Below are 9,930 nucleotides of genomic sequence, written 5' to 3' on the forward strand. Positions count from 1 at the left end.
TTGCTGTACGCGGGCCCCTCACTGTTGTGGCCTCCCCCGCTGCGGAGCACAGGCTCCAGACGTGCAGGCTCAGCAGCCATGTCTCACGGGCCCAGCCGCTCCACGGCATGTGGGATCTTCCCGGACTGGGGCACGAACCCGTGTCCCCTGCATTGGCAGGCAGACTCTCAATTACTGCACCACCAGGGAAACCCCGCAATAGTCATTTTTCTCCTTCATATTGAGCGTATGTTTTCTCAACACCACCTTCTAAATAATCCATAATTTTTCCTTTGATTTGTGGTACCACTTTTATTATATTTCAAATTCTCATATATATGTGTATCTATCTCTGGGCTCTCTATTTTGTTCTATAGGTCTATTTGTTGAAACAATATTAGTTTTTTAAAAGTAAAAATGGGTACTTAAAAATCATTTATGCTCCCTGGATTCAGCACTCAAGCAGGCCATTCTAACAGAGCAATGCAATTAACCTTTCCTATAAATTAAATGTGCAAATGTTCTGTGGAGCACTTGCTTAGAATAATTTTCTATCATTTGCAGAATGTGGTAGAAAAATTTTCTACCAGTGGCTAGGTGGTTTGAAGATTAATTACAGGAGGACCTTCAAGATGGTGGAGGAATATGACGTGGAGATCACCTTCCTCCCCACACATACATCAAAAACACATCTACATTTGGAATAACTCCTACAGAACACCTACTGAATGCTGGCAGAAGACCTCAGACATCCCAAAAGGCAAGAAACTCCCCATGTACCTGGGTAGGGCAAAAGAAAAAACAGAGACAAAAGAATAGGGATGGGACCTGCACGTCTGGGAGGGAGCTATGAAAGAGGAAAAGTTTCCACACACTAGGAAGCCCCTTCACTGGCAGAGACGGGGTGGGCGGGGGGAAGCTTCAGAGCCATGGAGGAGAGCACAGGAACAGGGGTGCAGAAGGCAAAGCAGAGAGATTCCCGCACAGAGGATTGGTGCCAACCAGCACTCACCAGCCTGAGAGCCTTGTCTGCTCACCCGTTGGTCTGGGTGGGGGCTGGGAGCTGACAATCAGACATCAGAGGTCAGATCCCAGGGAGAGGACTGGGGTTGGCTGCATGAACACAGGCTGAAGGGCGCTAGTGCACCACAGCTAACTGGGAGGGAATCCGGGAAAAAGTCTGGAACTGCCTAGGAGTCAAAAGACCATTGTTTTGGGGGTGTGCGAGGAGAGGGGATTCAGAGTACCGCCTAAACAGGCTGCAGAGAAGGGCGTGAGCCGTGGCTATCAGCATGGACATCAGAGACAGGCATAAAATGCTAATGCTGGTGCTGCAGCCACCATGAATCCTGTGTGCAAGCACAGGTTACTATCCACACCTCCCCTCCCAGGATCCTGTGCAACCCACCACTGCCAGGGTCCCGTGATCCAGGGACAACTTCCCTGGGAGAACACATGGAATGCCTCAGGCCGTTGCAGTGTCATTCCGGCCTTTGCCACCGCAGGCTTGCCCCACATTCCATACCCCTTCCTCCCCACCAGCCTGAGTGATCCAGAGTCCCCTAATCAGCTGCTCCTTTAACCCCCTCCTGTCTGGGTGAAGAAAAGATGCCAGAGGGTGACCTACATGCAGAGGCGGGGCCAAAACCAAAGCTGAACCCCAGGAGCTGTGCAAACAAAGAAGAGAAAGGGAAATTTCTCCATGCAGCCTCAGAAGGAGTGGATTAAAACTCCACAATCAACTTGATGTACCCTGCATCTGAATAGACAATGAATCATCCCAAAATTGAGGTGGTGGACGTTGTGAGCAACTGTAGACTTGGGGTTTGCTGTATGTGACTGACTAGTTTCTGATTTATATGGTGATCTTAGTTTAGATTTTAGCGCTTGTTATCATTGGTGGATTTGTTTAATGGTCTGGTTGCTTTTTTTATTATTACTTTTTTATTTTAATAACTATTTTATTGTACTATTTTTTCTTTCTTTCTTTTTTTTCTCCCGTTTCTTCTGAGCTGTGTGGCTGACAGGGTCTTGGTGCTCTGGCCATGTGTCAGGCCTGGGCCTCTGATTGGGAGAGCCAACTTCAGGACATTGGACCACCAGAGACCTCCTGGCCCCATGTAATATCAACTGGCGAGAGCTTTCCCAGAGGTCTCCGTCTCAATGCTAAGACCCAGCTCCACTCAATGACCAAAAAGCTCCAGAGCTGGACAACTCATGACAAACAACTAGCAAGACAGGAACACAACCCCACCCATTAGCAGAGTGGCTGCCTAAAATCATAATAAGGACACAGACACCCCAAAACTCACCACCAGACATGGTCCTTCCCACCAGAAAGACAGGATCCAGCCTCATCCACCAGAACACAGGCACCAGTCCCCTCCACCAAGAAGCTTACACAACCCACTGAACCAACCTTACCCACTGGGGGCAGACACCAAAAACAACGGGAACTATGAACCTGCAGCCTGTGAAAAGGAGACCCCAAACACAGTAAATGAAGCAAAATGGGAAGATAGAGAAACACACAGCAGATGAGGGAGCAAGGTAAAAACCAACCAGACCAAACAAGTGAAGAGGAAATAGGCAGTCTACCTGAAAAAGAATTCAGAGTAATGATAGTAAAGATGATCCCAAATCTTGGAAATAGAATGGAAAAAATACAAGAAACGTTTAACAAGGACCTAGAAGAATTAAAGAGCAAAAAGAAATGATGAACAACACAATAAACCAAATTAAAAATTCTCTAGAAGGAATCAATAGCAGAATAACTGAGGCAGAAGAATGGATAAGTGACCTGGAAGGTAAAACAGTGGAAATAACTACTGCAGCGCCGAATAAAAAAAAGGATGAAAAGAACTGAGGACAGTCTCAGAGACCTCTGGGACAACATTAAAGGCACCAACATTCGAATTATAGGGGTCCCAGAAGCAGAAGAGAAAAAGAAAGGGACTGAGAAAATCTTTGAAGAGATTATAGTTCAAAAGTTCCCTAATATGGGAAAGGAAATAGTTAATCAAGTCCAGGCAATGTAGAGAATCCCGTTCAGGATAAATCCAAGGAGAAACACACCAAGACACATACTAATCAAACTATCAAAGAAAACATTTTAAAAGCAGCAAGGGGAAAGCAACAAATAACATACAAGGGAATCCCCATAAGGTTAACACCTGATCTTTCAGCAGAAACTATGCAAGCCAGAAGGGATTGGCAGGACATGGTTAAAGTGATGAAAGGGAAAAGCCTACAACCAAGATTACTCTACCCAGCAAGGATCTCATTCAGATTTCACGGAGAAATTAAAACCTTCATGGACAAGCAAAAGCTAAGAGAATTCAGCACCACCAATCCAGCTTTACGACAAATGCTAAAGACACTTCTCTAGGCAGGAAACACAAGGAAGAGACCTACAATAACAAACCCAAATCAATTAAGAAAATGGTAATAGGAACATACATATTGATAATTACCTTAAATGTAAATGTATTAAATGCTCCCACCAAAAGACAAAGACTGGCTGAATAGATACAAAAACAAGACCCATATATATGCTGTCTACAAGAGACCCACTTCAGACCTAGGGACACATACAGACTGAAAGTGAGGGGATGGAAAGAGATATTCCATGCAAATGGAAATCAAAAGAAAGCTGGAGTAGCAATTCTCATATCAGACAAAATAGACTTAAAGGTAAAGACTATTACAAGAGACAAAGAAGGACAGTACATAATGATTAAGGGATAGATCCAAGAAGAAGATATAACAATTGTAAATATTTATGCACCCAACATAGGAGCACCTCAATACATAAGGCAAATGCTAACAGACATAAAAGGGGAAATCAACAGTAACACAATCATAGTAGGGGACTTTAACACCCCTCTTTCACCAATGGACAGATCAACCAAAATTAAAATAAATAAGGAAACTCAAGCTTTAAATGATGCACTAAACAAGATGTACTTAATTGATATTTATAGGACATTCCATCCAAAAACAACAGAATACACTTTCTTCTCAAGTGCTGATGGAACATTCTCCAGGTTAGGTCATATCTTGAGTCACAAATCAAGCCTTCGTAACTTTCAGAAAATTGAAATCATATCAGGTATCTTTTCCGACCACAATGCTATGAGACTAAATGTCAATTACAGGAAAAAGAAATGTAAAAAATACAAACACACGGAGGCTAAACAATACGCTACTAAATGACCAAGAGATCACTGAGGAAATCGAAGAGGAACTCAAAAAGTACCTAGAAACAAATGACAATGAAAACATGACAGTCCAAAACCTATGGGATGCAGCAAAAGCAGCGCTAAGAGGGAACTTCATAGCAATCCAATCCCACCTCAAGAAACAAGAAACATCACAAATAAACAACCTAACCCTACACCTAAATCAATTAGAGAAAGAACAAAAAAACCCCAAAGTTAGCAGAAGGAAAGAAATCATAAAGATCAGATCAGAAATAAATGCAAAAGAGATGAAGGAAACAATAGCAAAGATCAATAAAACTAAAAGCTGGTTCTTTTAGAAGATAAACAAAATTGATAAACCATCAGCCAGACTGCAAGAAAAAAAGGAGAAGACTCAAATGAATAGAATTAGAAATGAAAAAGGAGAAGTAACAACTGACACTGCCGAAATACAAAGGACCATGAGAGATTACTACATGCAACTATATGCCAATAAAATGGATGACCTGGAAGAAATGGGCAAATTCTTAGAATAGCACAACCTTCCAAGACTCAACCAGGAAGAAATAGAAAATATAAATAGACCAATCACAAGCACTGAAATTGAAACTGTGATTAAAAATCTTCCAACAAACAAAAGCCCGGAACCAGGTGGCTACACAGGCAAAATCTATCAAACATTTAGAGAAGAGCTAACACCTATCCTTCTCAAACTCTTCCAAAATATAACAGAGGGAGGAACACTCCCAAACTCATTGTATGAGGCCTCCATCACCCTGATACCAAAACCAAAGATGTCACAAGAAAAGGAAACCACAGGCCAATATCACTGATGAACATAGACACAGCACATCCAAAGGATCATGCACCATGATCAAGTGGGGTTAATCCCAGGAATGCAAGGATTCTTCAATATAAGTAAATCAATCAGTGTGATACACCATATTAACAAATTGAAGGATAAAGCCATATGATAATCTCAACAGATTCAGAAAGAGATTTTGACAAAATTCAACAGCAATTGATGGTAAAAACCCACCGGAAAGTAGGTATAGAGGGAACTTACCTCAACATAATAAAGGCCATATATGACAAACCCACAGCCAACATCGTTCTCAATGGTGAAAAACTGAAACCATTTCTACTAAGATCAGGAATAAGACAAGGTTGCCCACTCTCAGCACTATTATTCAACATAGTTTTGGAAGTTATAGCCACAGCAATCAGAGATGAAAAAGACATAAAAGGAATCCAAATCATAGAATAAGAAGTAAAACTGTTACTGTTTGCAGATGACATAATACTATGCATGGAGAATCCTAAAGATGCTACCAGAAAAATACTAGAGCTAATCAAGGAATTTGGTAAAGTAGCAGGATACAAAATGAATGCACAGAAATCTCTTGCATTCCTATACACTAACAATGAAAGATCAGAAAGAGAAATTAAGGAAACAATCCCATTCACCATTGTAACAAAAAGAATAAAATACCTAGAAATAAACCTACATATGGAGGTAAAAGACCTGTACTCAGAAAACTGTAAGACGGAGATGAAAGAAATCAAAGATGACACAAACAGATGCAGAGATATACCATGTTCTTGGGTTGGAAGAATCAACATTGTGAAAATGACTCTATTACCCAAAGCAATCTTTGGGTTCAGTGCAATCCCTATCAAACTACCAATGGCATTTTTCACAAAACTAGAACAAAAAATTTCAGAATTTGTATGGAAACACAAAAACACCCTCATAGCCAAAGCAATCTTGAGGAAGAAAAGTGGAGCTGAAGGAATCAGGCTCCCTGACTTCAGACTGTATTACAAAGCTACAGTAGTCAAGACAGTATGGTACTGGCACAAAAAAAGAAATATAGATAAATGGAACAGGATAGAAAGCCCTGAGATATACCCACGCACATATGGTCACCTTATTTTTGCTAAAGGAGGCAAGAATATACAATGGAGAAAAGGCAGCCTCTTCAATAAGTGGTGCTGGGAAAACTGGACAGCTACATGTAAAAGAATGAAATTGGAACACTCCCTAACACCATACACAAAAATAAACTTAAAATGGATTAAAGTCCTAAATGTAAGGCCAGACACTATAAAACTCTTAGAGGAAAGCCTAGGTAGAACACTCTATGACATAAATCACAGCAAGATCCTTTTTGGCCCACCTCCTGGAGAAATGGAAATAAAAACAAAAATAAACAAATGGGACCTAATGAAACTTAAAAGCTTTTGCACAGCAAAGGAAACCATAAACAAGACCAAAAGACAACCCTTAGAATGGGAGAAAATATTTGCAAATGAAGCAACTGACAAAGGATTAATCTCCAAAATTTATAAGCAGCTCAATATCAAAAAAACCAACAACGCAATCCAAAAATGGGCAGAAGACCTAAATGGACATTTCTCCAAAGGAGATAGACAGATTGGCTACAAACACATGAAAGGATGCTCAACATCACTAATCATTAGAGAAATGCAAATCAAAGCTACAATGAGGTATCACCTCACACCAGTCAGAATGGCCATCATGAAAAAAGTCTACAAACAATAAATGCAGGAGAGGGTGTGGAGAAGAGGGAACCGTCTTGTACTGTTGGTGGGAATATAAATTGATACCGCCCCTATGGAGAATAGTATGGAGGTTCCTTACAACCTAAAAAGAGAACTACCATAGGAACCAGCAATCCCACTGCTGGCCGTATACCCTGAGAAAACCATAATTCAAAAAGTGTCATGTACCACAATGTTCATTGCAGCTCTATTTACAATAGCCAGGATATGGAAGCAACCTAAGCGTCCATCAACAGGTGAATAGATAAAGAAGATGTGGCACATATATATATTACTGAGCCATAAAAAGAAACAATTGAGTTATTTGTAGTGAGGTGGATGGACCTAGAGTCTGTCATATAGAGTGAAGTAAGTCAGAAAGAGAAAAACAAATGCCATATGCTAACACATACATATGGAATCTTAAAAAAAAAGTTTCTGAAGAACATAGAGGCAGGACAGGAATAAAGAGGCAGACGTAGAGAATGGAGTTGAGGACACAGGGAGGGGGAAGTGTAAGCTGGGACGATGTGAGAGAGTGGCATGGACATATATACACTACCAAATGTAAAATCGATAGCTATTGGGAAGCAGCCGCATAGCACAGGGAGATCATCTCGGTGCTTTGTGCCCACCTAGAGAGGTGGGATAGGGAGGATGGGAGGGAGACACAAGAGGGAGGAGATATGGGGATATATGTATATATATAGCTGATTCACTTTGTTATAAAGCAGAAACTAACACACCATTGTATAGCAATTATACTACAATAAACATGTTTAAAAAAAAGATCAGAAATAAGTGAAAAAGAAATGAAGGAAATGATAGCAAAGATCTGTAATACTAAAAACATAAGTCTCTTCTTTTCCTTACTGTTCCCCTCACTGCTGCCTCCAACTAACTTGTGCACCAGACTTTGGTCCCTTTCACATATTCACAGCGCATTTTCAAGGATTTTTAAAATTAGTTTTGGGGTGTCTGTGTTTACCTGTATAGCTTCTCTAAAATTAATTTTGGGAGGAAAGGTAGTAATTGTGCTCATTTTCCATCATTGACATGATCTTTGGAAGTCTTGCTTATGTATTTTATATATGAACTAGTATTAAACCAGAGTCCCCTCTTCTGTATTTGTCCAATTTAGTTTTTGAACCTTTACATTTCTTCTCAATATATTTTATTTGTTAGTTGTCAGACCTTTCCAAAATTTTTTTGAGTCTTGATTCTGCCATCTACACGTTAACAATTATCACCTCCAAATTTTATAAGCACACCATTTATGTCTTCATCTATACAGTCTATAAAGTCTTTATACATTGTGGTGTTCAGCATTTTATCAATGTGCTGTTCTGCTTGAGACCTTATTCACTATTGATAGCAATCAACATTATGAGTATAGTTTGTCAACCAGCTATGAACCTACCAGAATCATCTAGGCCACTGCTTCTCAAACTTTAATGTGCATAAAAATTACCTGGGAATCTTGTTAAAATGAAGATTCTGATTTATTTGGTTTGTAGAAAAGCCTGAGATTTTGCATTTATAACAAGCTTTTATGTGAGGTTGTTGCTGATGGTCCATGGAACAGACTTTGAGTAGTGAGGATCTAGGCACATTTCTTAATCACAAATAAAATAATCATGAGCAGTTTTATAAATAACTTTTTCAGGAATAAGATACATTAAGAATAAGGGGGCTTCCCTGGTGGCGCAGTGGTTGAGAGTCCGCCTGCCGATGCAGGGGACACGGGTTTGTGCCCCGGTCCGGGAAGATCCCACGTGCTGTGGAGCAGCTGGGCCCGTGAGCCATGGCCGCTGAGCCTGCATGTTCGGAGCCTGTGCTCCGCAACGGGAGAGGCCACAGCAGTGAGAGGCCCGCATACTGCAAAAATAATAATAAGGTTTTCCCTGACTTGCCTACCTGGTAAGACCAATAAAAAGACATTAAATTTGCTCTATAAACTGCCACAGGAAGCTGCCTGCTAGTCTCTCTGTACATTGCCCAGAATCCTGAAAACAGTGAAGGTACAAGTTTTGGTAACAATGATATTAGTAATGAGCCCTATTTTGGACCAGCTTGGTTTCTGCCAAGTCTTCAACGTAGTCAGACAGACTGACAAATTAGACCAAAATACTTTGTAATTCTCATTCACTTCTTTCCATCTATTTACCTGCATGTTTCTAGGCTCCTGGTTATGAGGAAAATGTGGAGGAATGCTTGGTATACAGATATGATTGATTTAAAATCATCTAGATAATGGTAAGTAGGTGTTTTCTAAAGTGTTTTAGGGTGCTTGTAAATACTTTCCATGTATTTTAGATATGCCACGAAAGGCTACTTTTGCTTAGCTTAATTCATTTCAATTATGTATGAAAAAAATTTGTTAAGCAAAAATAGAACAATCAGAATTTTTTCTGGAATATTGGTATCAGTGCAATTCAAAATTTTTAATGATATTTAGATGTTTAGAACAGTACTTCAAGATATCTGTTTCCTATGTTATTATAAGAGAAATAACATGAGAACCATCCACCTCCTTAAAAGTCCCAGATTAAATATATATATATAACAAAAAGTGGTAAAGTAACCATCCTCCAAAATAAAGTTATAAAGGGATCATACTACAAAAAATAAAATAAAATATATATTGCTGAAGACATTGCTGAGCTGATAATAAGGCATCCGTAAGTGCAGATCAGCCTGATGGTTTCTGACAAAATTTCTGTTTTGACAGTTGCATGGGACTTAAGGATAGGAGATTAAATTTGACATTTTTCAAAGTTGGCCAACAAAAGGAGAATGTGGTATGAGGCTTAGTCTTCAAAGGGTTGTCTGATGTACAAAAAAGGAAAAGGAAACTTTCCTGGCTTTACTTTGACATTGAGTGGAAAAGAAAAAAAAAAAAAACACTCCCATAAGTATTAATAACCTCAAATTAACCATCTCCAGCATGGGCTTGTGACTTATTGCACATTTTTTTGTGTATATTCCCAAAACCTCAAGCATAGAATTTAATTAAATTATACTCTGATTGTTGGTGTTTCCGGGTAACTGAACAAAGCAAAAGAGTATCTTTTCTAGAGGAGTGTATCTTCAATCTCAAATTCCCACAGATAGGGTTCTATAGAATATGAGCTCACAATCAGATTTCAAAAACAACCCGCAAGAAAACAAGGGTTCAGCAGAG

Source organism: Lipotes vexillifer, unplaced genomic scaffold (genome assembly GCF_000442215.2).
Source record: "Lipotes vexillifer unplaced genomic scaffold, Lipotes_vexillifer_v1.1 scaffold1042, whole genome shotgun sequence".
Lineage (NCBI taxonomy): Eukaryota > Metazoa > Chordata > Mammalia > Artiodactyla > Lipotidae > Lipotes > Lipotes vexillifer.